Source organism: Anas platyrhynchos, chromosome 4, assembly GCF_047663525.1.
Source record: "Anas platyrhynchos isolate ZD024472 breed Pekin duck chromosome 4, IASCAAS_PekinDuck_T2T, whole genome shotgun sequence".
In the NCBI taxonomy this organism is placed as follows: Eukaryota; Metazoa; Chordata; class Aves; order Anseriformes; family Anatidae; genus Anas; species Anas platyrhynchos.
This window is the reverse complement of record NC_092590.1, coordinates 52,483,505-52,510,031: the sequence shown is the minus strand read 5'-3', so window position 1 is coordinate 52,510,031 and position 26,527 is coordinate 52,483,505. Positions and strand designations below refer to the sequence as shown.

General features: G+C 40.8%; 1 long non-coding RNA gene across 6 annotated transcripts in view; it reads left to right on the top strand.

Moving 5' to 3' along the window:
* Positions 1-26,527, top strand: part of LOC110351679 (uncharacterized) — a 79,736-nt gene that overhangs the window by 9,562 nt on the left and 43,647 nt on the right. The window contains exon 3 of one of the 6 annotated variants that reach the window (XR_001187050.5): positions 18,808-20,263. The exons of 3 other annotated variants lie outside the window; for them this stretch is intronic. This is a non-coding gene — a long non-coding RNA (uncharacterized lncRNA). Of the gene's footprint in view, positions 1-18,807; positions 20,264-22,897; positions 23,260-26,527 lie in introns of those variants that run through there. 2 more of the 6 variants (XR_011809193.1, XR_011809192.1) reach the window with 2 other exon arrangements.

Genomic DNA, 26,527 nt, shown 5'->3' with positions numbered 1-26,527 from the left:
ATGACTTAATACAGTCAAGAAGAGAGGAAGAAATCTCAGTTTATTGTTGAATTTATTATATGGCTTAACATGGTTTTCACATCTGATATATGACCGTTTTATTCAAAAACAGTCAAACCTTGACTGTGGCAAGGTTTTCCGGAAGGAAAGAGGGCCAAGACTTAGGTCTGGCTGTTCAGACTGCAATGAATACAGTCCTGATAAGAACAGATACTGGTACTTTCATGGGATGTTTAACTAGTGTTTTATATTGTGAACTCCGTAGATGCATCATGCATTTAGTTGCCCTTACTTCAGAAAATACAAATAAGAAACCATCATAAAGCAGTGTGATTCTGGCAATGAATGTATTAAGATATGTGGAGACTGCAAACAATGTCTACACAAAATGGTTGCGTAGCAAAATGTTGAGAAATAAAATCTATAAAAGCAACTGAAGTCCTGTTTGCAACTCACTTCTTAATTTACCTGGCTTTGTTGTCTTAGAAAACAACTTGGCACAGCAAGGCTTCACCAGCTTTCAAGAGTGGGTGTATTTCTATTTATTTTTTCGTATCTGTTCTGTGTCTTGGTTTGATCTCAGTTCAGTGTCATTAAGTTGAATTCATGTGTTTCAGCTGAAAGTTAATTTCTGTGCTGAATTGAATTTTTACTCTGTATATTTTTCTCATTCTTGCTGGTAACATAAGCTCAAGTAGTCTTTGTAATTTAGTATGTCCACCAGATCTGTTGCTAGCTTGGCATTTGCAAGGGCTTTTAGGCTGTCATCAAATGTACAGTAGATGCTTTCCCAAGTTTTATGAACACCTCTTGTTTCTTGATTGTACTAACATCAGTATTATGGCCATATAAAGTCTCATTCACTGTCTCTCCTTGCCAGAGGCAAGAAAACATTGTCGAACAACTTCCTGTGTCTCATTTATGAAATATTCTTCATCTGGTCTTCTGTGTATCCCAAGTTTGTTGAAACAAAACACAATCTCCAGCCAATTCACATACATGCTTTCCTTAAGTTACCTCATGCATCATCTGTGTCTGGGGTATGGTTGTGAACAAATTCCTGACTTTTACCATCCTATTACTCTTGTTCCAGGAAGGGTAGGTTCCCTTACGTTTTCATCCATCTCCTGCATATCTTCCCTCAAACACTGCTCTACCACTGACTAGTTTGCCTTCAGAAACAACTATTGCTTGGGTAGCAACTTTGGCAACTTTGAACAGTTTGGAGAGGTAGCAGGACCTGTCAACGTGACCTTGTTTACAGTTACTGATTCTGTCAGTGGGATGAGATTTGTTTATGGAGCATTCCCTAATGTTTCTGGCCCCCTGTTCACAAACAGGCTGCTATGGTCATCATTGTCCATGGCAGCTGATACTGCATTCCTTTCACCTGATCCTAATGCAACTTGGTAGTTTCCACATCATCATCTAAAACACAGGTAGCTGTTTAAATAAATTTTCTTTCCTCTCCAACTGTGTGGGGGTAGGAATCTACTTTTTCTACTCCTCTTTGATTTATTTCTCCACTACTCCCAGTTTCTCACTTATCTGCAGGAAGCTGTTCTCTTTGGCCATTTTATTCAAGAGTCAAGGATTAAAAAGACAGTGGCAACATGAGGCATGCAGATTTCATTCCTTCTTCTCTACGTACTTTCTCAAGGCATTCGTATAAGTGCTCGTACACAAATCTTGACCCCCAGCTAGGGGGACACTTGAAAAACTGGTAGGGGAGACAAAGGTACCAGCAACCTTGCCTGCTTTGTCATTGTTAATTGCCAGTGGATTGTTAATTCAAGTTTCAGGCATTGTCTGCCCCTGCTTTACAGTGCTACTAGTGGGCACTTGAAGCTGTTGAAGGGCAGTGAAGGTGGTGCAGTGTTAATACCTGGGTAATACCTGAGTACAGCTGGCTTGCTGCTTTGCCCGTAAATGCCCAGGCAGACACTCTTCCGGAAGGCTGGTTGTCTTTCCTGTGTGGGTAGAAGAGCAGGTCCTGAGGGGGTGATCCAGTTCAAGAACGGCAGACAAGTAATACTTTTTGTATGTTGAAAATATTCCTTCCCTGAGGAATAATAAATGACCATTGGCCTTAATGAATTTGCAGTTTCTACTGTAAACCAGTTATTTCAAACAGTGGCAGAAAACCCTGGGAGACTGTGGAAAATTACAGGTCAATAACCAGAACCAAATAATACCATAACATTGAAAGGAAAGGCCCAGTGCATTACAACTATGCACTTTATTTCACCCCTCTCTGTGCAATTCCCTCCTTTAGCCTGCAGACTACTCAGTGCCAGTGAGGCTGAAATAACAGTAAAAAGGATACTGTTTATTTCAAACCTTCCTTAGAGCAATAAACTAGGAAATGGAGGGAATTTGATCTGTTTGGCTTTGGTCCTTAACATTTGCACTGACTCAGCTTTGTCTGTTAGGGCTGAAGAGGGGGGACAGGAACCAAACAAGCCCCCCTCCTTTCTGTAGGGAATCCCTCAGAGAAAGACATTGCATCTCCTACTGCTGATCTACAGAGGTACCTCCCCCTGCAGTGATTTTTAACTGAAAGTAAATGAAGTCAATCCTATCATAACCAGCATTCAGGTGTTCTGAATACTTCCCTGCAAGCTTAAAATGGAAGCTATTATTGCTGTTTTTGGCAGCAATTCATCCAGCATTTAACTTTGTTAGCTGTATTTTGAGTCTGATATGGCTGTTAGGATGCTACAGCTTCCTCTGGATTGGTGAATTCAGTTTATAGGCAGCCTTGACAGCTGAACTGTGAAGACAAAGGATGAATCTTGTGCTTAAACAAAGAGCAAACAATAATCAGTATCAGATTCCATTCAGTCTTGAAGTATTGGCTAGATGTGATGCATAATAACTATGCTGTACCCTATATAAAAAAAAAAATATCAAAATTTTATCAGCTTCAGTATTATCAGGGGAAGTTAAATACAAGTCTCTAAAGCTGTTCTTGTTAGTGAATACTGTGGTCGTCCTGCCGCAGAGAGCAGTATCATATGATAAACTGCATAACTCTCCCTCATCTCATGTCCCTGCTGTGACCAGACCATTAATGATAACTGCTTAATTCTCCAAAGGGGATTTAGTTGTCAGCAAACAAGACTGTGTATATGGTCAAGGCCAGAAATTTAAAATACAAATTTATGGCTAATTTATCTAGTTCTTTTTCTGTCTGTCCCACAAAACTCTGGCAGCAAAAGTTTGCTTGAATAGAAGCCAGACAAGAACCTCAGCGTTTGTCCTACAGCAATAACAACCTAGAGACCAACCCTTTGATACTTGTTCTGCTCTACCACAATTGTTTTTCCTGTCCATTCTGGTGTGGCAAGGGAGAACTGCAAATGCTTAAGAACTGAAGCCTGTTTTAATAAATCTGCAGGTAATAGTGTATCATTCCTGTAAATCCTCAAGCAGTTTTACATTATGGAGCTGGCTGGATTGGGGCTACCTGGTCCTCTTCCATCTCCCTGCTCAGTGCAGCTGAGTGTCTGGTCCTGTTTATTCTTTTTCACCTTTTTCATGTTGTTCTAAGTATGATGAGGAACAATTCAATATGTTTTTTCTTTCTTCCCTATTAAAGTTGAATTTGTGTCAGAGCTGCATTTGCTTATGATGCATTTGGAGCACTTGCATCCACCTACATCCCCCAGCCTTCTTATAACCATTTGCAGAATTCCTTCAGTAAACATAATAAAGGGCACCATTCACTCTCACAGCTTGCTTGGATCCTTCATACAGGAGCTTTAGCAGTCGTGCAGAAGGCAACGAACTAGTAGGTTTAGGATTTACATTTATAAAGGAACTCTGGGTGTGACCTTTTCTTCTCATTCTTGCTTATAGAGCGTTGCACGGTTATTACTGATGATATAGAATCTTACAGGCTCCTCTCATGCAGACAATGCTTTGTTCTCTTCCAATAGTGAGTGGCTAAATGTAGCAAAATATCCATATGCATTTCTGTTCAAATCATGGACCTAAAACTGGCTTTGGCTCACGCATTGTTGTTTTGGGCTTGTGCTTGCCTGAGACTTTGTACAGCCCTAGGGCTTTTCTCAGCAGCAGGTATTCAGGCACATGCTTCATCACAAAGCTCTCTGCCAATATTAAAAATCTTAACTGCAACTTACTGGTTTCACTGACAAACAATTCAGAAACATTTCCAATGATAACAACTCCATACCATTAGAAAACCTAAATGGCTGAGCTGTTTTCTTCATGGTTAAAAACATTTGTATGAATTCTCCCAGCTATGCTTACCGGTTGAATTGCAAAGACAGATGGATGCCTGCTTGGCCATTTGCTAAATAAGATACAACCTGCATATAGCATGTGAATTTTTCATTTTGTTAGATTTCTAATCACTTCCACATCTTCCTCTGAACTTTCTGCACAAACTTGCTCCGTGCCTAGTAGGAAATCTTGGCTGAGTTGCTGCAGGAGCCTGTGATAGTCTGCAGAACCGAAATATTTAAGGCATTGCTTCCAATATGAGTTGTAATTTGTGGTAACTTATTTCTGGCTTAACTTGCAGAATCTGTGGTGCCAAACTTCCTTTTTAATGATGTGAACAATCCAGACCTTGAGTTGAGATTGAGGTAATTTGAAGTAAATTAATTGATTATTAAAATAAACCTCTTCAAATGGAAGAAACCCGTGGAACAAAAAACAGATTAATCTGTTTGTGCTCTCTTCAAATTGCCACCAGATGACAGTGTTCCATCAGATTTTAGAACCATGACTTCAGTTTTTGTTGCCGCTGAGAGACTGTGCAGCTGCATTTTGTTCCTAGTTATAGTGTCAATCATTTGGCAGCAGACATCTTAATTTAAGTCTTTATTCAAATTTTCACTACAACTCCTATCACACCTCAGTTAATTTTAAAAATATATCAATTTAAATATTTTAAAAGCAAGCTTGAACAAAACAGATTGCCTCGAAGCTCTGCATATGTGAAAACTAATAGATTTTACAGGCTGGGAGTCCATGGTAATTTCAATGTGTTCTGTATGAAATATTTCTCAAATCTAGAGTCTTAATGCTGTATTTCTGAACCTGAGATTTATAATCTAGATTACTTCATTAAATGTGCATGATTTCAAGTTGCTGTTCTATCCAGAAATTCAGTGTAATAACTGTCCAAGTAATTACAGTGCTGCGGATACTATTGGTATCAACCTTGACAACAGATGACTGGTGCAGGAAGAAGAAACGATGCCTGCAGATGCTTCTTGAACTTGCTGAGAAATCAAGGCATTTGGGAAATCCTGCTGGTGCCATACGCTGCTGGTCCTGCCCTATAAGGGAGAGATCCCAGTCTTCTGAAATGGTGTTAGCATAAGTATAACCCTATTGTTACTTGGAATGATCAGTCAACAAATAGGATAGTTTGTACCAATTTGGGAAACAGGGCAGATACTGTTGGTTTCATCTTGGAGCAGGGGTATGGGCTAGAACAGAATTATTGTCTGTCACTCTTGGACTTGTGATCAATGGAGTATCAAAGGTGGTCCATGAAAGCATCATTGTGAATTGAATTCTTCAGTCATAGTCAGCCATTACAGACAGGCAGATTTGAGAAATGTGTTAAAATATTTGCTAACTGCATTTGTAATCTTATTTACAGAAATGCAAATGTTATATCAGTAAAATAGCTCATAAATTAATTACATATTTATCTCTCCTGACATATACTAAGCAATAATGCATTCCAATCGCTTTATCAATTGATTAAGCCAACTAATCAGATTAATTTATATGTGTATTTACCCCAGAAAGGTCAGGTAGATGATCTCTAAAGGTTTCTTCCAACTTTATTTTTGTATGCCAGTATGACAATTGATTGAGTAGCAAACAAGTGTGAAGTTAAAAAGTTAAGAGCAAGAATTAGTGGAAAGCCAGGTGTTAGAAGTTCAGATTAGCCCTGCATATGTGAATATTTCTATTAACCTGATTGTGAAATTTAATTGCTATGATTTTTGCTGTATATAGAGTGCACATGATCTTATTTATTTTAGACTGGTTGTCAGGAAAAAATATTCAAAACCTATAGTTAGCCCATATAGAAGTGCCTAAAAATTCTGAGTCATAAGTCATATAGCGATCCTTTAGCACTTTTTTCCTTTTAACGGGGTAGATAACGGGCTTTATTTTTCTATATACTTTTGGTACTGAACCATCAGATGATGTCTACTGAAATGTACGGAGACAGGCTTGATGAGTCTGGGTAACTGTAGAATGAAATATTCAATTCCCTTGGCATCTTCCTTCCTTCTCAGAGACCTAATTTATCGAAGGTTCCTGTTTCAGCTGAAAAGGCAGTGGATATTTTTGAATGTTTTTCAGAGAATCAAGTAGCTTAAAGTCAATCATTTGTGAGCCAAAAAAAGTCTATCAGGAAGGCCGTGTATAAAGCATATGTTTATTAACAGTGCTCTTTACCCATTAGAGTACAAACAGTCTAATGAAGCCTGCAATATCAATTCACAGTGTCAAGGAAAAGTGGTTGGAATAGCACTCAGGCATACATTTACCTCCTATAATCCCATCTTTAACAACCACCTAAACTAAAAATAATTCAGTCTCATAAATGAGTCATGAACATTGGAGGAAATGGATGACTTTTCCACAGTGAAAGTAAACTCTCCAGTGAGGGCATCTCTATTTTTCTTCAAGCATCTTTTCCCCTTTATTTTACCTACAGCAAATTCTCCAATGACAAACTTAGTTACAGGCAGTTGAAGCTCTCCAGGGGTAAACCAGCCTGAAGCACTGAGGACATACTCTCTGGGAATAGATGGCTAAAAAATATGAGGATGTCTGGGACGAACACTTTGTCTCGGCTGGCCAGAGCTGTCTAGCTAGGGTTCAGCTCTTAGGTAGCAGTGGACATACTCTCTTGTTTCCCTTTGCATTGGTTTTAATCCAAGAAAAATTGTTTTAAAATGCTGCAAAAATGTCTTAGTGGCAATATCAGTAGTCCTCTGCACCTTCCCTTCTAGCTCTTTTCCCCTCATACGCTCTCATACTCTGTTGTAAGTAGCTGTTAATATTTAGTGGTCAAAACTCATTGTTTGGCTCTTTTAATTCCCTACAACCGTCCTGGATGTTGCTTGTGTATCCTACATTTTTATCTAACCTAATCCTGCTGTCCTTTCTACCCTTTTCAAGCCCTTTCTGCCCTTCAAAACGTGACATCACATAGGTTCTCTGTCACAAAGAGCTTTACTTTGATACAAGAAAAAGGCTGATTTGATGGCATCTGTACTCACCCTCAGCTCCTTCAGCTCTCCCACGGAGCTGCATTTCAGCCCCATTGAAGAATTACTAAGGCCACTTGCTGCCTGTGGGACCCCTTGAAATCTCATGGACCAACATATTTCTCTGTCTTTCATCTTGAGCAGCCCCTGCTTGGACAAACCACGAAGGTCCTCTGCCTTGGCCTTGTGGCCTTAGGATCCTTCTATATTTTAGATTTGAAAGAGAAAGTCCAGTGGTCACTTCCAATAGAAAGAAGAGTGTGAGGAAACTCACCAGCTTGATGAGAGCTGACCCCAGGCAGCAGGAGAGCTTATAGTTAAAGGGCTGCATTAATTTATATTGAGGCTTCCAAAATGAACTCGCCAAGCAGACAAAAGACAGTCAAAGGCATTAATTCATGTCTGATTGGGAATAATTAAAACCTCTTCCTGACTTTCCAGTCTGTTTTTCTTCATGGTGAGTGTTTATGCCATACCTTGGCTGAAGGATCTTAAATATCCTTTGCCATGCATGAATTAATTTTGGTAGGTACGTGTCCCTCTAGGCACAAAAAAAAACCCTAAAACTAACTCTTCAGTTTCCTGTTTATCTATAGTTCTCACCATTTAAAAATCAGATTGAAATTAAAACCTTTATAGGACAACTGGTGACTGCTATCCTGCTGCCGCATGAAGTCAGCCCCCTGGAATACAGCCAGCCGATATTTTTGGCAGCGTTCCTGGAGCAGCAGGAGGACTTGCTGACCCTGACATCTGGTGCACCTTATGAAATCCAAGCAATTAATCGTGATCCAAGGTAGATTCTCTCTAGACACTGCTAAGGACGTCTGTTTAGCAGAAACCTTGTGGTATTCATTAAGACCCTTCCAGATAATTTCCAGCAGGTAATTCTCCTAGCCTTGAACAGCATTAGGTAATATGTTATCCAGAGCTCACTCTAACATTCATCTGTGTTTTTTGGAAGGTAAAATGGGGATTACTTACCAGGGGATACAGCAGACTGAAAACAAGGCCGAGGATAGAAAACAATCTTTGTGCTATTGTCTGAGGTGCCTGCAGGATTAAAAGTGTCAAAGAACAGGGTGGGCCTTGGTAGGGTTGCCCTGATGAAAAAAGGGTCTTGCCACTATTGTTAACCAGCCACACTGGGTACACTGCCACTGCTATGCTGTCACCAGTCTGCTGGGAATGGACCACAAATATCTATTTAGCGAAGTATTTCCTTAACTGGTGGCAGCAGGGTCTTATTCTTGCTACAGATGAGCAAAGAAGATCAAGTGCAGATTTTGTATGCTTGAGTGTGAATGTCCATCCTCTAACTGGGGAAGAGCAATGAGCCATTCAGGTGAATGTGCTGTGCTCCAACAGGCCACATATTTTGAATGGACATAACATGTTTTGCGGGCTGTTTTCACTGACAGGGTTACATAGAAGGAGTCAGAGAAAAACATTTGAAATGCTATGAGACTCCTACTGAGTGAGAACTGTGACCCAATTTCACTGCCACCATCTAGGTAATACCCACAGCGAAGCTTCCTCTGATATCTTGCAAAGCAGGTATCTTCCTCTTCCACACACCTCTGTCAACATTTAGTAATAAGTGATTTTTCCATATCCTGATAAATATGTTAGTTAAATTGCAGCTGTGGTGTTGATACACACGTCTTCTTCCCCCTGGCCTACCATGTTGCCTGTAAATGAAGAACAATCCAAAGAGGAAATTTAGCCCCAGTGTAAGAAGACACAACCCAGGTGAAGTTAAGGGTCTTTTTCTCATTTACATCACAACTGAATTATACTACACTGGGGCAGACCCACTGCAAGCAGTGTCACATTACAAAATGACGTCCAAAATGATAAATGTATAATATCATTTCAGTTAGCTTAGAGGGACTAGGGTTAATTTGTTGTTGTTTGGCCAGTGTTTACAGGAATTTGCTAAAAAGCATAACTGTTTGACTTAATATCTGTTCATATACAACTTTTGACTTCTAATTCCCAGACGGCAGCTCACTCTAGAATCATGGTGCAAATATAAACCTTAAAATAGTACCCGGGTCCTTAAAATTGGGATCTGAGTGGGATTGATTGTTCCACAGCTTGTGCTTCAGCTGTCAATACCCAACTAATAAGCATAATTTGCTCTGTTCAGATTTGGAGATCTTGCTGTGCAGGTGCTTGCTTAGCCCAATTGCTACACTGGGAATCATGAAATCTCAGTTAATGTGTGCAAAAGCAACTCATCATGCAAACAAAATTCCCAGTTTGTAATAAAGCATGGATTTTCCAGCATCTGAGGCTAAATTGTTCTCAGTAGGATACTAAAGAAAAAAAAAGTGTTTGGAAAAAGTGTTTAAATTTCCTGTCCATTTCAAATAGGTGTCATTTCAAGAGTCCCAAAGTTAATGGGAGGCATATTTCTTGGCACTGTGGTTTAGCAGTCAGGTGGGCTTTTAGTTTTGTTCTCTTACAGAGATATAGCTGAGAGTGGTGCTGATGCTTTATGGAAGGGCCATGAATAAAAACACAAACCCATTCAGATCCTGTTCAGCCAAACCAGAGCTAAGAGTACCCAATGCCTGGATGAACCTTGCCCCCCATAGTTTGGGATATGTAGTGTGGAAGAAATTGTGTCCTTTTTCATCCATGCCTTCTTGTTTTGCATTTCTCTCCTACATTTCTCTCGCTTCCAGAGAGTGGTGCTCATTTGCTAATCCTTTTACAAGTGATTTGGTTGGATGTAGTATTAGTATGCTCACAGAAGGCTACGGAAATAGTCAATGCTGCTTTTACAGTGGGAAGAAGATCTTATTTTCCTGTTTGCATGTAAGATACTTTGGTCACAGTGTCAGGCATAAATTAGTTGCTTGCTGTTGAGAATTGGGATAGCAGCGCTGGCTGGGAAAGAGCTTTATAATTGTCCATGAGGATGTCTGAGCCCAAGTGATAACTGCAATTCTCATTGAAAGAATGCTGAAGTGGAGGGGCCGCAAGCTTGGCAGTTAGCAGCTTTTTGTTTAGAAGGAAAGTGTTGTGGCTCAGATTTTGAAAATATCTCTCTAACACAGAGTGTTTTAAGGGAATGGCTTCTGCCTTGCAGTGACAGGAGGCAGAGCAGGATTGGGCCCTGCAAGAAAAGTAAGACAGTGTTCTCTCCAGAAGTACCACAGGGGTCATTGAATCTCCCGTGTTTAAGTGGTGTTGCAGACATTTGTGCAATACAGACCATACATCTTTGTCAGGGTGACAGGTCTCTTTCAGAAGGAAGATTTCTCCTCATGCACACCACGAAGTACTGTATGTTCTCTATTTCATGTGCGCAACACTGTCTGAATTCCTAAACTTTGTAATTCCCTCTGCACCATCTGTACATCTTGTTGGAGGCTGGAATACTGATGAGAACTCTCCTGCGCTTTGAGTATGCCAAAATGGAGCCTTTAAATCATCACCTCTTCACAAAGGAGGTGATTCTTGGTGCTCTATCCTGTTGCAAGCCTCACATCAGCATTGTTCCTCTGAAAAATCTTCCTAAATACTGTTGGGAGTCTGTCAGGCACTCCACGCTTGCATATGGGTTACAGATTAAAATAAAGTAATAACGCAAGCAGAATATTGTCTTAGGGGAAAAAAACACACTGTAATATTCATTTGTCAAGTATTAGTGTGTTAAAGCAAAGCAAAAGCGAAACAGCATTAGTTATGAATGAAACTATAAGCCGGCATCAGAAAAAATTAAGGAGCTTGTTTAAAGGCTAAGTTTTTATTTCTAGCTCTATGTCTTGGAAATATTTTGCATTAACAGTTCTGTTGACTACAAAGGGAATGCTTATGGCTAAGAAAACCAGAATCTATCTTTGATTCTGCCTGAAAAGACTTAGTAATGATCAGTGATAGAGGAGGAAATTGCTTCTCCATTTGGTTTTGTAAAGGAAGGAAAGAGCTCAACAGCGAAATGCTGGTAGAAAAAAGCAGGGAGAAAGTAAGGAATGAGGGCTAGAAAGGCAGAGAGCCAGCTCTGCCACAGACCTGCAGGAGTACAGGGAGACACAAGCTTCATGTAAAGCCGGACTGTGTTTTTCCTCTGGTTAGACAGGGGAATTCAGAGTCACCATTTATCTTACTGATTGGCAGTCATGTATGCAGTGAGGGCCATCTTTCTGGGAACTTTCACACACTCTTTTGTCTTTCAGCCTTTCGTTATCCACTTTTTTTTTTTTCTGATGGAAGAGATAACTTTCATCTATGCGTATTTAAGGTGGAAAACTACAGCTCCAGCCTGACTTTTTTTTTTTTTTTTTTAATCTGTAAAATTGAAAGCATTTTATAGAGCAGGTCAATACCGTGGCAGAAGCACGCACGAGCACGTGGATGAGATGAGCTGGCTGTGCAGCTGCTGGTACCTGGTGCGAGCAGGGGCAGGCGTGCAGCGCACAGCAGCACGGCCGGCTCAGCCTCCTGGCATGCTGCAAGCAGATGACTGATGCTCAGGGAAGGAAAGTGCTCATGCATGGAGAAACTAAACTGAGATACATCTGCATTAGTGTTTTAGCCTCAGAGCATGTGAAGTACGTTCCTTTGGGACAAGGATAAACTGGAAGGTGTGCAGCAGGGGAGCTTTGCTTGTGCTGCAGCCACTTGTGGCTGTCCTGACCATGCAGCTGAACTGAGCTTCTCCATGGTGACCCCCCTCAAGCCAGAAGCTGTGTGGACATCGTGTGCTCAGCACCAGCTGTTTTGTTTTACAGAGTACAGAGTTTTTACGTAGTGCAGCATTACTCACTCATGTATGTGTAGTCCTGGTGAAGTGACTGGGTCCAAACCATGAGAAACACGTGGAATACAGGATGCTCAATGTTAAAGAAGAAGAATTTCTTTGTGGTCATTTACACATTCCCCATGCAACTTTTGTTGATACAGTGCATTAATCCCAGAACTTCAAGTGGGCTGCATTTCAATAGTTCATTTTTTAAAAAGTCCGGGCATTTACTGAGCTTTGAGTACCCAAGGAATAATTAACTATACTATTGCGAAGTGGCCAGATGCTGCCTTAAGATGTGCTTCCAGGAGAAAGCAAAAATCCACTTGAATTCTTTGCAATGCTCGCTCTGCATCTGGAATGCCCAGAACTCACACAGAGCCAGTTCTGGGAAGGATCTGCATCTTCCACTCACCCATCCAGCAGCAGCTGAGGAAAAGATCTCCAGAGCAATAGTACAGCTTGGAGTGACCAGCTGCAGCTGCTCTTAAAGGGGGGGAAGCCTGAAAGCCACCTCAGAGCTCGCATTGGGAAGCAAAACATTCATAAAGCCCCCAGAAAGACCCCTTGCATTGTCTGGGTTTGGTGCTGTGCTCCATGAAGCCTCAAGACCTGTTGCAGCAGATGTGCTCTTCAGGGGTGAATTGGGGCAGACAAAGCTTGTCCTATACAATTTGCTCTTCTGAAGGCCTCATCCTGCCAAAATTCTGTAGCTCAGTTCTAAACACGTAGTTAGTGCTGGAGAAAAAGACCCACTGCTACACACCACTAGATGTCAGAAAAACTACGTGGTTCAGCTGGAGAGGAGCATGCAGCTGAGGGGGGTTTGTTCACTGTTTATGCACTTGCATAACGCTTTGGACAGGGCCCAAGGAAAACAATTAGACATCGGAGTTTATTTTTGTTTGCATGAAATAGTAAATATGCTGTTGGGTCAGACTCCACTCTCATTTCCCTCCGAGGAAAATGGAAATAGACTTTTTGTCAGGAGTTCTGCCACCCTGGAAAACGGCAATTGCTTTTAGTCTCATCAGCAAATCCTTTGCTTCTGTGCCTTTGTATTCTTTTTATGGAGCTGGGCTCTGAGTTTTAGGGAAATCTAGCAGAAATTTTGTGGAAGGTGAGTGGGTTGGTTCTGCTTCAGCAGAAAGAAAAGCTGCTGTGGTTGGTGTGCTCGTACGTATGCACTAAACATCAGATATGATGTTTCTGTAAACAAGAACATACTTAATTCTTAGGATGAATCCTAAGGTTCAATAGGGTAAAGCTGGTGCAAATTGAAGGCTTTTATTATGTGCAATACAGGCTGTCATGGTAATGCCTAAAACTTCCTACAGAACTACAGTGAAGCATGTGCAGGTTCACCTAAAACTGTGCCCTAGTCTCTACAACACAATGTAGTCTTAGGAAGAGAATTTGTCCTTCATGGCTACTGTTCTGCTGCTTCGCTGATGCAGCTGCAGAGTTCGGTTCGTATACCTGGCTGCAATTCAATGCATCAATGAGCTGTCAAAATTCTGCTTAAATACTGTATATAATGCAAACAGGCAGGTCACTGCTTTATGCATAAGCGTATATGTATCTGAATACTTTACAGGCATTAAAATCCCCTTTGGAAACAGCACAAAAGTTCACACTCAATGTATTGATTTTATATGCTAATGCCTGCACCTCCCTTGGGGAGAAAAACACATTCCAAAGAAAAAAAATATGCATGTCTTGTCAAACATGAACACTTCTGAAGCAGTTCCATATTTCTAAACACTTGATTCTTGCTAGGGACTTGTGCAACATTCAGTCTTTACGAATCAGACTGTGACCTTTGGCAGGAATATTGCCAGGAAAATTAGAGCAGTATTAAGACAGAGTCTGAGGAACGCGGGTATAGATACATCTCATTTACTCGATGTCTTGAATTCCTGTCTGCATGATTGTGCTTCTTTGTTGTCTATGAACTGCTGTATATATGTCCCAGCAGTAACATAAAAAGGTGGAACAGGAGTTGAACACAGGCTATTTAAAAAAAAAGAAAGTATATATTGCCACTCCACTGGAATAAATATGTTTCACAGATGAAAGCCAAATGGAAACATTCTTCAAAGAATCATGTGTTTTAATTTCAGATTCTATATTATCAGCACCAGTATTTATTATTGATTCAAAATTACTTTTTAAAGGTTGTTATAATTTGCTTTCTGTTTCTGAACTTTTGAAAAGAGGATTCTTCATCGTGAGGATTAGAGATTTATATTTCCCAATGAAAACTGAAATTCTTAGATGTTGCATGGCTCCAGGGCTAGGCATTTAAGATAAAAACCTAAAATCTGGTAGAATTCTGACACGCTTACGAGTCAGCAACAACACATATTAAGGACCTTTCAGCTAAAGGGTGTAATTCTTGTGGTGGTCTTATAAAATACCTGATTTAGCAGCATAAATTGCCACATCATTTAGGAGAATCTGGTGCTGGGGAGAAGTGTGAAAGCTCAGAAAGCAAGAGGTGTGTGGGCAGATCTGCAGGGACCACCTTCTCCACCATGTTCCTGGAGACAGCCATTGACTGGCTGTAACTGAGCTCAGGAGAATAAATAGCTCCTCAAAACCACGTCCTGAAATTGGTAATTCTCCCTAGATCTGACTTTCAGGTTACCACAGAATAAACTTGAACTGCTCTGAAACCTCTGAGTTAATTCCCTGGTGGTTCCTCCCTGGTCTTCCTTTTCATCAGTGAAGATCTTTGGTAAGGATGCAGCTGACAGTAGCATGGTGTCACCTTTAATCCCACCTTGAAAGTCTGTCTGTGAGTCACCAGCTGGTATTTACGCTGAAATACCGACTCATGCACTGACATTTGTAGTTGGGTTTTAAGGCAGGAGAGATGTCTTGAAGCTCCTATCCCTCATTTTGATTTTTTGGGTCATGTACTCTTCTAGCCAGTGCATTGTGCACAGAAATAGCAGGGAAGGACAGCCTTTCCTTACACCACATGAATTTACGGTGCACAGCTTTCGAGTAGCTAGAAGCAGCAGCCAAATAGTTCTTCTGCTGTGTGGGGATGAAGGACATTGACCTGTGCATCAGTCAAGTGAAATGGGACTCACCTGTTGTCAGTGTAAACTCTTAAAGATAAAACCTGTTTCTGGTCAGCTGAAGAAAATGAATTTCTTCAGGTGTAGCTGGATGCATGGCTAAGCCTCAGAACTGTTAGAGAAAACTCTCAAGTACTGGGCAAGTTTTGGGTGGAGTGAAATTTTCTGTACAGAGTATGTTTGATGTCGGATTAGCAATTGCAAGCGATAATAATGCAATGCAGAAACTGCAGACTTCTAACTCCTGCGATCTCCAGATAGTCCTGGTCTTTCCTGCTTCAGACTGCTGTGTAAAAAGAAATGTTGGTGGTGATTTACAGTTATTGCTTGATCCATTCGTGGCTTTGGTTTTATGTCTTGCCTACATTATTACTTTTTAAATGTAATGTTAATAAAAATGCCATTGTGGCCCCTCTTATAACATTTTGTTGGAAGATTTCTACTCAATGTAGTATGGATTTTTTTCTTTTTAATGAGAAACCCTGCACTGGCTTTACAGCAATATATTTAGAAACACAGCTTTACACAGGGGCTTTTGGGTAGAGAGTTTGCAATCAAATTTTAAGCGTCTAATAGGGCTGCTCAGAAATGCCCCTGGCAACACCTCTCACTTCCCATTTGCATATTCAGACCTTATGCATTTTGAATTTTGCTCAGTTTAGATACCTAAAACCTGCAAAGTAAACGCCTCCTTTTCAGAATCGCAAATACAATATTCAGCAAATATTATTTGAGTTCTGTATGACTCAAATGAGAAAGCTTCAAAACCTGGTGCTTTTGTTGCTTTGTATGGGTTTTAGAGCAAGGTCTTTGGACACACAGATACAGGAGTGGCTGGGCTCATGTGCAGGCAGGGTGGTGGGAGAGGGACTCATTTGACCTTTTCCACCAGTCAGTGTACACAACATGGGCAAGTGATTTTAATTTAGCCATGGTGTGATTTAATTAAAACAGAAAGGGAAAGAGCTGAAGCAAAGTGCAATGGGAAAGACTGGCCTTTGTTGGCTTTTGGTACAGATTCATAAAAAAAAATGGGTCCTGGTTCTTGCAGGGAAAATCTGTGGCTCTGTGTATGCATGGGGCAGTATCATGTCCTCTGCTTGGGCTTATCCAAAGGCTCAGAGATGGTGGGTGTATAACAGCAGCACTGGTGTGCCATTTATGTATTTGTGTGTAAAAACATGCACTGTTGTAAATAAAAGTGGGCAGGAGTTGTGGTGCAAGGCTAATCAAAAAGAGAGAGAGAGAGGAAAAATTTAGTTTCTCATCTCAGGTAATAGCAGGGAACACAATCTGACTTAGGATGTAATCATGTGAGATGACATCTAAAGATTTTGATGAGAATCTGACTTTTAGATTAAGAACACCACTAAATTAATATGCTTAGATTTTACACACAGTTTATATACCTCCGCAGTCTTCAGTGCATCCTTTGTCAACACATTTCCAACCTCTCTATCTAGCTTTGTCTAAAAAAGGCATCAAGGAAAAGATTCATCTTATTAAGCAGGAAAGATTTATTTTTTTCCTTTTTATCAGTCCAGAATAATTTTATCAGTATCCTCAGTCATATGGAGTGTAAAAAAGGTATTGTACTTCTGTGGGACTGAAATTTGGTGGCTCATCCTTTTCCAGATGGGGATACTGCAGATCAAAACCAGAATGTGACTATTTGTGTGATGGGCTAAAATGCTTCAAAAGATTTTAAAAGTCAATGTGTGTTGTAATTATGGAGTTTTCTTTACTATTAGTCTAAATAAGATGGTATTATCTGAACTACTATGAGCTTTAGTTTTGTATATTTGACTTTCATCCTTTCCATCTTATTAATGGGCTGGTTGTTTTTTCCATTACTCATGAAAAAAAGATCCAATTCAAGCTTAACTTGCATAACTGTAGCTTCAATGACAAGATGGAATTGCTTCTATTTCTACAAGCCCTGATTTGCCTCTGAAGATTTTTACTATTTCATGATTTTGTGGGAAGTAAAGAAGATTTTCTTCTTTTGTGCCACAATGCCCATTAAATCCTAACCAGCAGCAGTATTCTGGGTAGGGGATAAATTGTTGCATTTGGACTTCCTTTGCACTAAACCAGATGTTTCTTCTTGGGAGTTTTTAGTTTGTGAGGACAATGCCCTGAACCCTTCTTAAGGATCTAGACCCTATTGGCATCCTATGATTATGTGATGTCTTGCTGTGAAAACCACCTTCTAGAAGTTAAATTTCATGCTTTTATTGTGCATGCATACATGTAGATAGATACACACTCATAAATAAACATTTAAGTTTGTTTATAAAATCTCTTTTTTCTCTTAGCTAGCTCCTAATTGTTCCAAACTGACCATACTAAAATAGAGATGAATTCCTTCATGTGTTACTATCCAAAATAAAGTTTTGGGAGTTAAAGGAAGATTTAGTTGATATTTTTACCTGATAAGAAGGTCTACTGAGGATATCTAGGAAGAACATATTCCAGCTCTTGAACTACAAATTGGATTCTCGCCATGAGTTGTTTTCTTAAGAACAACATGGATGAAAAGCAGTAAAAATATATTTGGAGTCCTTAAGTTTCCAGAATGGAATTTGTATGTATTCAGTAAATGAAACTTGTTAAAAGATGTCAGTAAGAGGGTGATCTCTTTCAATGAGGGTCACTCTTTACATATTGAATATCATTTTCCAAACTAAGATGAAGAGCCCAAATATCTGTCCTGTAGATAGAAGATAACCATAACAATGTGTAATTTGCAGGAAAGGAATTCTGGAATATAAGGCATGCCAGAATCTAAAGCCAGAAGTGGCTGTCCATCCCCTCCATCATGTTTAGTAAGAGCCTAAACTTGGTAGTTGCGAGACTACTCCTGAATCCCATGAAGATTTTTTCTGAGAGATGGCTTCTTGGGAATTTCTGCTTCTGAGTATGTACTCATGGTAGAGGGGCTTTGGTGGGAGCAAACAATGTTGTAGATGTACAACAGCCAGTGACTGAATACAGAATCCTTATTGCTTTGCTGTTCGTCTTGCTAAAAGTAAATAAGAAAAATGGAGAAATAGTGCAAAGCCCTGAGTTCCATTTCCCAACTGCCTCTAAAGATGCTAATTAAAGGGATGTTAGATGTAAAAAAAGCATGCAAAGTGAGTCCAGGAAAATAATGCTGCCAGTAGCTGTTCCTGTGTTGAAATTCTAGACAGTCCCTGGAGATAATGGAGAAAAAAAATACTGCTGTGATTGCAAAAAGGACGGTAACTGACTAAAACCCAAAGTCTGCCTTGAATACGAATGTCACTGTCTTCCTCCAGTTTATTTTGTAACCGACTCAAAAATCAAAATTGCACCTTTATACCTCTTTGCATAGAAGAGGACCTCTCATTAAGCTATCTTGGCAGGTATATAAAATGTGTCTACGTGATATTGCTCAACATAGGGCATTTAATTGTATTTTCTGATATTTGTTCTTGTTCTGAATTGCAGGATATGTACTGAACAGTGTATCTATAGGGCTTAATTATGTCAACTTTTAACAAACCAGATTGGAAAAGGCATGCATAAAAGTCTCTTGTATGCCATAAAGGAGATCAGCAATGACAGCGCTGCAAATTTCTCTCCTCCAATGTCTTCACATTGCGTTGACATCTAATGGGGTGAATAATTTCTGATAATGTTCTAAATATTCTTTCCTCAGACCTTGTGCTACCATATAGCAATACTACAGCTGCAGGAAGGAGCAGGCAAACCTTTTGTGAAAGAAGGAAACCTGAGAGAGGTGAAAGCATTAAGTACACCCATGCATTCTGCATGTCCTCAGAGGACTTTGTGTAACCATGCCGCATGGGGCCTGAATCCCCATACAGACAGTAAATCAACCACTACTTTTTGGGGAAAAGGATATGTTCATATACATAAATTTGTGGCTGAAGATCAAGACAGAAAAGACAATGATGCGGGCTGGGGAAGAGGAATGCGTCAAAAACCAGACCATGACTATCACATTCCCTGAAGAGGCTGCATTATATATTTTCTTGGATACCTCAATGTGAATGTGACTTCATGGCTGCTCTCAGACACCACAGATGGGAAAAATCTCTCTTAGGCAACTCTTCTAGCCTAGCCTGCCAAGAGAATGAATGAAAAGCTTTCCTGCCACCATAGGTAGGCAAGTTTTTTGTCTTCCTGCTGTACTTTCATAGATAGCATGCACGGGTATTTGTCAACCTGGAATCATGTCTCTTCTTGGCAGCTGCTGCTTTTCATTGTCAGGTATGTTCACGTAAGCTTATGTCACTATTGCAGTGCTCTAAGACTAGGAATTGAATGGCCTATCTAAAATTAAATATAAGTGCAGTTCCTTCAGCTGAAACTAGCTTCATGCTAAAAATAATAATAATTTAAAAAAAAACAAGTGGGGAAGATCTACCTTAAAAAAATAAAAAAGGAAAAATATTTATAATGCATGTACATAAGCACAAGGAAGCTACAAAGGCAGATAGATGCAAGTAGGAATGCAGCAGATAGTTAACTTATAAAAAGCACAATAATCATCTGGGATGCAGTGCAAGGGGTAAATAACACTATAATAAAGAACAAATGATTATAAATGCTTTGCTTCTTCCCCTCATTGCAAGGATAAGTAAATATGTGCAGATATGCCAACTTTTTCTGTCCATGTGTTTTTACAAGTGTTTTTTTCTTGTTGTTTTATATAGAAGAGATGTTTTTCCATGATGTGATCTGATTTTTATATTACTGTATGTGACTTTAATCTAAGATCTGATTATTTCTGGGAAAAGAAAAATGATTCTACTGATCTGTGCATTTTGTGGAAACACAGAAGACAGTGTGGCTGGAATTTTCTATTCCTCCTGTAAAGGGTTTTGCTAAAAGACTCTTAATTCTTTGAGATTCACTCCTTCCCTCTGCCACCACTTGGAACTGATCTGATCTTTGTCCATCCTTTTAAATGGTGGAAGTGGTCTTTTGGCTCACATGAAAGCTTGCTTCGTGTAGATCACATGTTTCTGCCAGGCCTGTTTAGCTCATTGTAATAATAAACCACAAATGTGTTCCAAAAAAAAAAAAAAAAAGGGCCTCTGCATTTCAATTTGTTTTCTTTTAGCATAACTGCAGAGATCAGAATGTAAGATGAAACACAAATCTGCTTTTGTTGGCCTGTGTCCTTGGTGTATTATGACAAATGAATTATTGCAGGCTTTGTGGGAATACATTATGGGGTATATTAAGGCCCTGAGAGTCTGTGGCTATCTGGAGGAAGAAAGAGATGTACCTATTTAGCTGCTGAGCTGTGCTGGAACGCGCTGCTTGTGGCATAGGGTGTCTAATGGGGAAGACACCATGCTTTGCTCTGTCTCTGGGTGACAGTCACCTCCCAAACCAGTGTCTGCTAAATGCTCGTGTCCTGATCACTGCAGATTGATGGGGTGGCCTGGGAGGGGGGACAGGGAACTCACCTGCATGTGTCCCTGCAGGGGAGCCTGAGGTTTTGGGTGCAGAGGTAGCAGGAGCCCATGGCAGGGCTCCCATTTACCCCTCCACTGTGAAGCAAGCTCTTTAGTTATGGCTGTAGAGGCACTAGGCAGGCTGGCAGCCCTGTTACTGAGGCTTCTCACTACTTCTCACAGCGAAACTCTGGTTTTCGTTTTCCACATCTTTTCCAAAACTTCATTTCGGCAAACTTTCCATGCCTTGGGCAGGTTTTTTCTTTCTCAAAATATCAGTCAAAGGAGTTCTGCTGTTTATGAGAACAAGGCCGAGGGTAAACAATCCATTGGTTTCCAAGGCTAAAAAAGGTTAGGTGACCTTTTCTTTGGGAAGTTCAAGTGCCTTAAAGCCTTGCAGTACGGGCTCTTGGTTTGGCATGGGAGCTGCCTTTATGTCAGGGATGTGCTTTTTGGTCCTACAGGGAAATCCACTCATGCTTTGCCAAGTTATAAACAGTTGAAAATATTGGAAATTATTCACGCTCAGAAGAAGCTTGTTAGAATTTAGCAACTAAAATCTCTGCGGTGTGCTGGAGCCTCTCACGGCTTCCTGTGCTGGACAGACCTTGCGTCGCGTGCTCTGGGCTCAGACTACAGGGATGGTGCCAGAAATTTGTAATGGCCATTTCACACAGTTTGCTCTGTAGCACGGTCAGATATGACTGGCGATGGATACGTATCTTCCTTGTGTCTCCTTTTCCATGTGTATGCAGACAGATTGGAAAAGGAAGCACTGTGTCGACAGAGACTGAGAGCAGGTGGGGAGCCTGCCCTTCCTGGGTGTAGGGTGAGAAATGGACCAGGTGGGCATGGAGGGTAGGGTGCAGTGCTGGGGAAGTGAGGGTGCTGAGGAGGTGCTAGGTCCTGAAGTCAGGTGGTGGGGCATGTACCCAATGGGAGATGTCTAGTTTTACTACTACACAGATACATTACTTCAGCAGAGCAAGCTGTACTCATTTGTGCTCCTTCCAGAAGAACCTTCATGTTGCTGTTTAATACCAGCTTTAAAGTAATGTCTCTATATTATTTTTTTTGTTTGTTTTATTCTAATACTACTGGTGTTGTATATGTACTCAGAAAGATACAGGAGCGAGGTTATGCTTGTTGCTGTTCCATTGATTCATGTAAGTCTACGACTTACATGACAAACTTGTAACGGTCTGTCTCTTGTTTTGGCCCATTTTGCAGAGTGAAAGACTACATAAATACGTGATTTATTTGGATTGTAATTCACCAATGATAACTTATATTCAGTGTTGCAACAGCATCACCAAAGAGTGTGGCAAATAAGGATCTGGATGTATACAATTTTCATAGACATTGGAAAGATTTGTAGGAGAACAGGCTTGGGAGAACAGACAAGCCATTGCACGTGCTTTTGTAAATTCTTTTGTAAATTGATTGAGACATGGATTATCCCCCTCAAAATTTGCTCAGACACCTGCACACTGCTGTGCTTATTTTGTGTGGGTGCCACCAGCTCAGACTCTGCTCAGTGCCAAGTGTCACCGGGCTATGCTAACCTGCTGGACCTCAGCCTTTGGAAGGACACCTCCTCTCCAGTCTCTTCTTTTCTCTTCTGCCATTGTGAATGTTGTATAGATCTCAATGTCTTCTTTCTCAGCCTTCTCTTGGCTACCAGCTGTCCACAGCCCCAGGTTCTCAAGTGTGAAGTGCTGACGCCAGCAGCACTGAGGGAAGCTGTGGGCAAGCAGAGCCTGCACGTTGCTTAAAACTCCACGGGGCCTTGTTCAGTCAAAACAGAGCTGCTGCCAGACTGCTAATTGTGGTTCTGTCCCCCCGCCACTTGCACTCACATGTTAATGCTGAAAATCCAGCCCTTTGCAGAGCTCCCTGCCTCCCCACTGCTCTGAGGGAGCTCTCATCTGCTACCGCCTCCCTCAGTGCATGGCTAGCTGTCTGACAGTTTTCAGCATCACTTTTTAAGATATTTTTCTTTTTTTTTCAAATGCTCCCCTTACCTTGGCCTGACATATGGTTTTGTTTTAGGAACACAAAACGCTTTTCCATAGGCAGCTGGTGAGGTCCCGGAGCACATGTTCCTCCAAAATGCAGAACCCTAGAAGACATCAATTCCCAGTAGAAAGGTTACTTACATACAGCTGCAGAGCACTGCTTTAAAGTTTGGGGGGAAAATATTGTAGTCAGCTGACATCATTTAGTCACTTTGATTAGTTTCTTGCGCCTGATTGCTGAATGTCCTGAATAATGACAAATGAGGCTCCTCGAACAGCACATCTATATGCATTTGAGTAACAACCAGAAAATAAATCATCATTTGTTTCAGAGCTAAAACCAGGGAAAATGGCCCCAGGATATAACCAGATTAGCTGGACAGCATCTGAAACAAATGTAATTACAAAATACATGCATTGTAGCCAAAAGTATTGTTTGAAAAGAGGGTTTTCCTATGCTGCTTAGTCTTAAATAAGGTGGGGGAAATGTTCTTTCTGAAAAGGAAGCAAGGGAATTAAGGAGACAAAGACCAGCTTAAGAAACAAAACCACATCCATTCACCCACAACTCTTCCCTCTCATGAATGCATGTGGAAGAATGGGCAGGTTGTAAAGTCAGAAGAAAAGAATGCATTTCTTCCTGAGAATGGGAGCTGGATTCGGGTAAGTCGATCCAATTTCTGTGTCTGTAGACAGAAACCTGCTCTTTCCCCCAGCAGCTCCCTCACTGCCCCTTGCACCCTGCCCTGCTGTGGTGTCCATCAGCCCCGGCAGCAAGTGCTGCTCCTTGCCAGCCAGGGAGCCGAGCCCGTGTCATCTTCTGGGTCATCCTGGGAGCATGCTGTGGGAAGTCTTCTGCAAGGGAATGTCTGACCTGGTTATTTTAGAAATCTCTATTTTCAGTTCTTCCCTCGCATTAAATAGAGCCATTCATGACTGACTGCTCCCACACTGTGTCTTTCCTGTCCCAATTGTATTTTTAAGTGGTTGCTTAGGACAGTCAGTACTGTTCCTTTTCAAGTGTAGGGCTCTTGGTTTTCCTGTAAAGTTTCTTGTGGTCTCTCATATTTGTACCCACAGTGTATAGCTGAGTCCCCATCTGAAGGCACAAGAAAAAAAAAAAGTCATCTAAGCTGGATGTAACTTGTCAAATAACCTAAATTTCCACACTGGTCAAGCAGCTCAGGCCACTGGATGACAGCCACAGTGCCTGTGAGGAGGCTTCATGACAGCATGAGGTGCTCCTTTTCCTTCCTGATGCTCTCTTGGGACCAGCAGAGTGCGGGAGGTGCGCGGCTGGGCTCTCGCTGCAGCTCGAGGCCAGTACTGCTGCAGCTGTGCTGGACCATCATGAGAAATCTCAGGAGAGCCACTCATGGTTTCCTCACTTCTTTTCCTCTTTCATGGGCTACCCTGGATGGAGAGTAGAAGTCATTCATCAGTTCGCATGTTTGAATTTCTGTCCTGCTTTCTCCAGGGTCTTATAACCTTGGCAAGTTACTATTGAAGTAACTGCAAAGCTATGTCTAGTTTTTTCACCATGATGCAGGTTGCTGCTGGTGAGAAGGCTGAAAGCAGCCCTAGCTCATGTTGGAACAGCAGTGGGAGGATGCTTTCAGGCTAAGCTGCAACCTGGAGACCAATGCACATGGCAGCAAGAGCTCATAAATGCTGGCCATTGGGATAGTGCCTTCTGCTTGGAGCTGGAGGCTTTGCTCAAGAGACTGGTAGAAACAAGTGGTTGGGAGTCTCTGCAAAGGTGACATTGCAATTTTTGTTGGTTGTGGTAAGGATGATTTTAATTCAAGAAGCTACAAGAAAACGGGCTCATAGTTTTCCTCTCTCTCCACCTCTGAGCTTGATTTCCTTTAAAACACTCCTTTGAGATAACCTGAATGCTGTTCATTTTAGTTGAAGGCAGTTTACAAGTATTAGTAAAGGCTTTCTTGGTATTTTGGTATTAGTAATTTGGTATTAAACTATATGGGGCCTTTTCTTTCTACTGCCAAAGGTTCATGTGTTTTATCTTTATCATGTCTGCATGTTGGATAGAGATCCTTGCCATTGGCACATGGAACATTTCAGCAGCCCAGTGATACATTTCAGAGAAATAGATCTTCTGCCTTTATTTTTAACAAGAATCTGGATCTGCTCAGCTCCTTCTATTAAATAGAAGCCTTCACTTGCCTGAAATGTCTAAAACTAATGATTGAAAATTGTGGAGGAAATAGCTAGCAGTTTAGCATATTCGCGTATCAGATTATGCTAATACAATGTCAGTTTATTTTAAAATAGGAGCAAATCACAGTAGAATTTTTTTTTATAAAATGGCAGGTTTAATTCTGGAGCAGTATTTCCGTTCAATGGCATCAAATTTTGGTCACTTAAGTGTCTGCTTGTCAAAAGCATTGAGTTATGTAAGGAAAAATAGCAGGAAAAAAAAAATCCATGATTTCTCAAAGTGAATATCACCAAAGAATGGCTCTGTTCAAAACTCTAAAAAATAAAAAATGAACCAGGCACAGTGGACTGAATGCAGACTTACATTTAAACATGTAAGAGGGATTGCAAGGTGATAAAATCTGCAGGATGATTTTTTAGACAGGAAGCTGAAACTGCTTGCATATGAAGTGCTAAAATGTGACAAGCGTTGCATGTATTTTTAAAATGGGCGTGAAAAATCACAGCTATCTGCTTTCAATAAAGAAAGAGCAGGAAATTTACAATAAAACAATAAAACCATAAACCTTAAAATATGCACATACAGCAGGTGCTGATATGTACAGCAATGTTAGAATGCAATAAAATATCTCGCTATTGTCCAAAAAGAACTGCAGCCAGGATACGGCATTTGGCCATGTTCTGGCCTTGACATGAATTAGCTCAGATATCCAAAGCTAACATGTGCTAGATAAAGAGAGAGAACTTCAGGAAAGAGAATGAAAAAAGTGTTCTGGTTTAAATCACTAGCTTTACGCTATCAGGAGTTCTCTATTATTTTGGATTTTTTTAAATCTTTTTTTTTTTCTCCTTTAGTAAAGAATGATTAATCTGGAAAGCCAATTTATCACCCTTTCATTCCCAAATTTCTGTGGCTATGATTAGCTTCCAGAGCTGTGAGTGAGGTGAGGACTGTATGTGTCTTGCCCACTGCATGAAGCAATGGGGCAAGTGGGCATTGAATAGAGATGCAGGTTGCATCTCTATTCAACCTGTATGCTCTTTCCTTCTGCCCTGTGCCTGTTGGAGCTCTTCTGCCTTCCTGGCATCAATTGCAACTGAGAGCAAAGCTTGGCACATCTTGTGGCCTCTGTTCTTGGAGAAAGCACGAGCGGTCAGTGCTGAGAGATGGGCCAGGAGGGGTGAAGATACAAATCTCTGCTTGGATCTCCATCTGAATTTCACTTAGTGTTGTATGTTGCTAAAGGGGATATATTAGGTATTGACACTGAGCAATACCCAAAGGAAGACTACAGAAGGAAAACAGTACTTCAGTCTCTTTCTTTCCAGGCTTATTAGGAGAAGCAGTGTGAGGAGCATGACTGCAACCTCCAACCTATCCCTGACACTGTCCTCATGGCATACTCACTGGACAGGCTGTCTGCCCAAACCCTTTTCAAAACTGTCTGTAAATGTTTATGAAAATGTCCTTGATTTTAGAAATAACGTTGTCTCATGAAATGTTCTCTCCCAGGTCTCCAATCTAGACTGCTCCATTTCTCAGATTTACCAGCTGGTGAAAGATTGTGTTTTAGGAAAATAGCAACCTAGAATCAGATCCGTTTTTGGTGCAATGTGCAGGTGCACATATCAGGGGGCCATTGCAAAGTGTTTGTTTGTAGCTTTACATAATTACTATATATATATATATATATTTTTTTTTTTATTTTGGGTTGTGGAATCACCTAGATACCCCAGGCAAAGAGTGAAA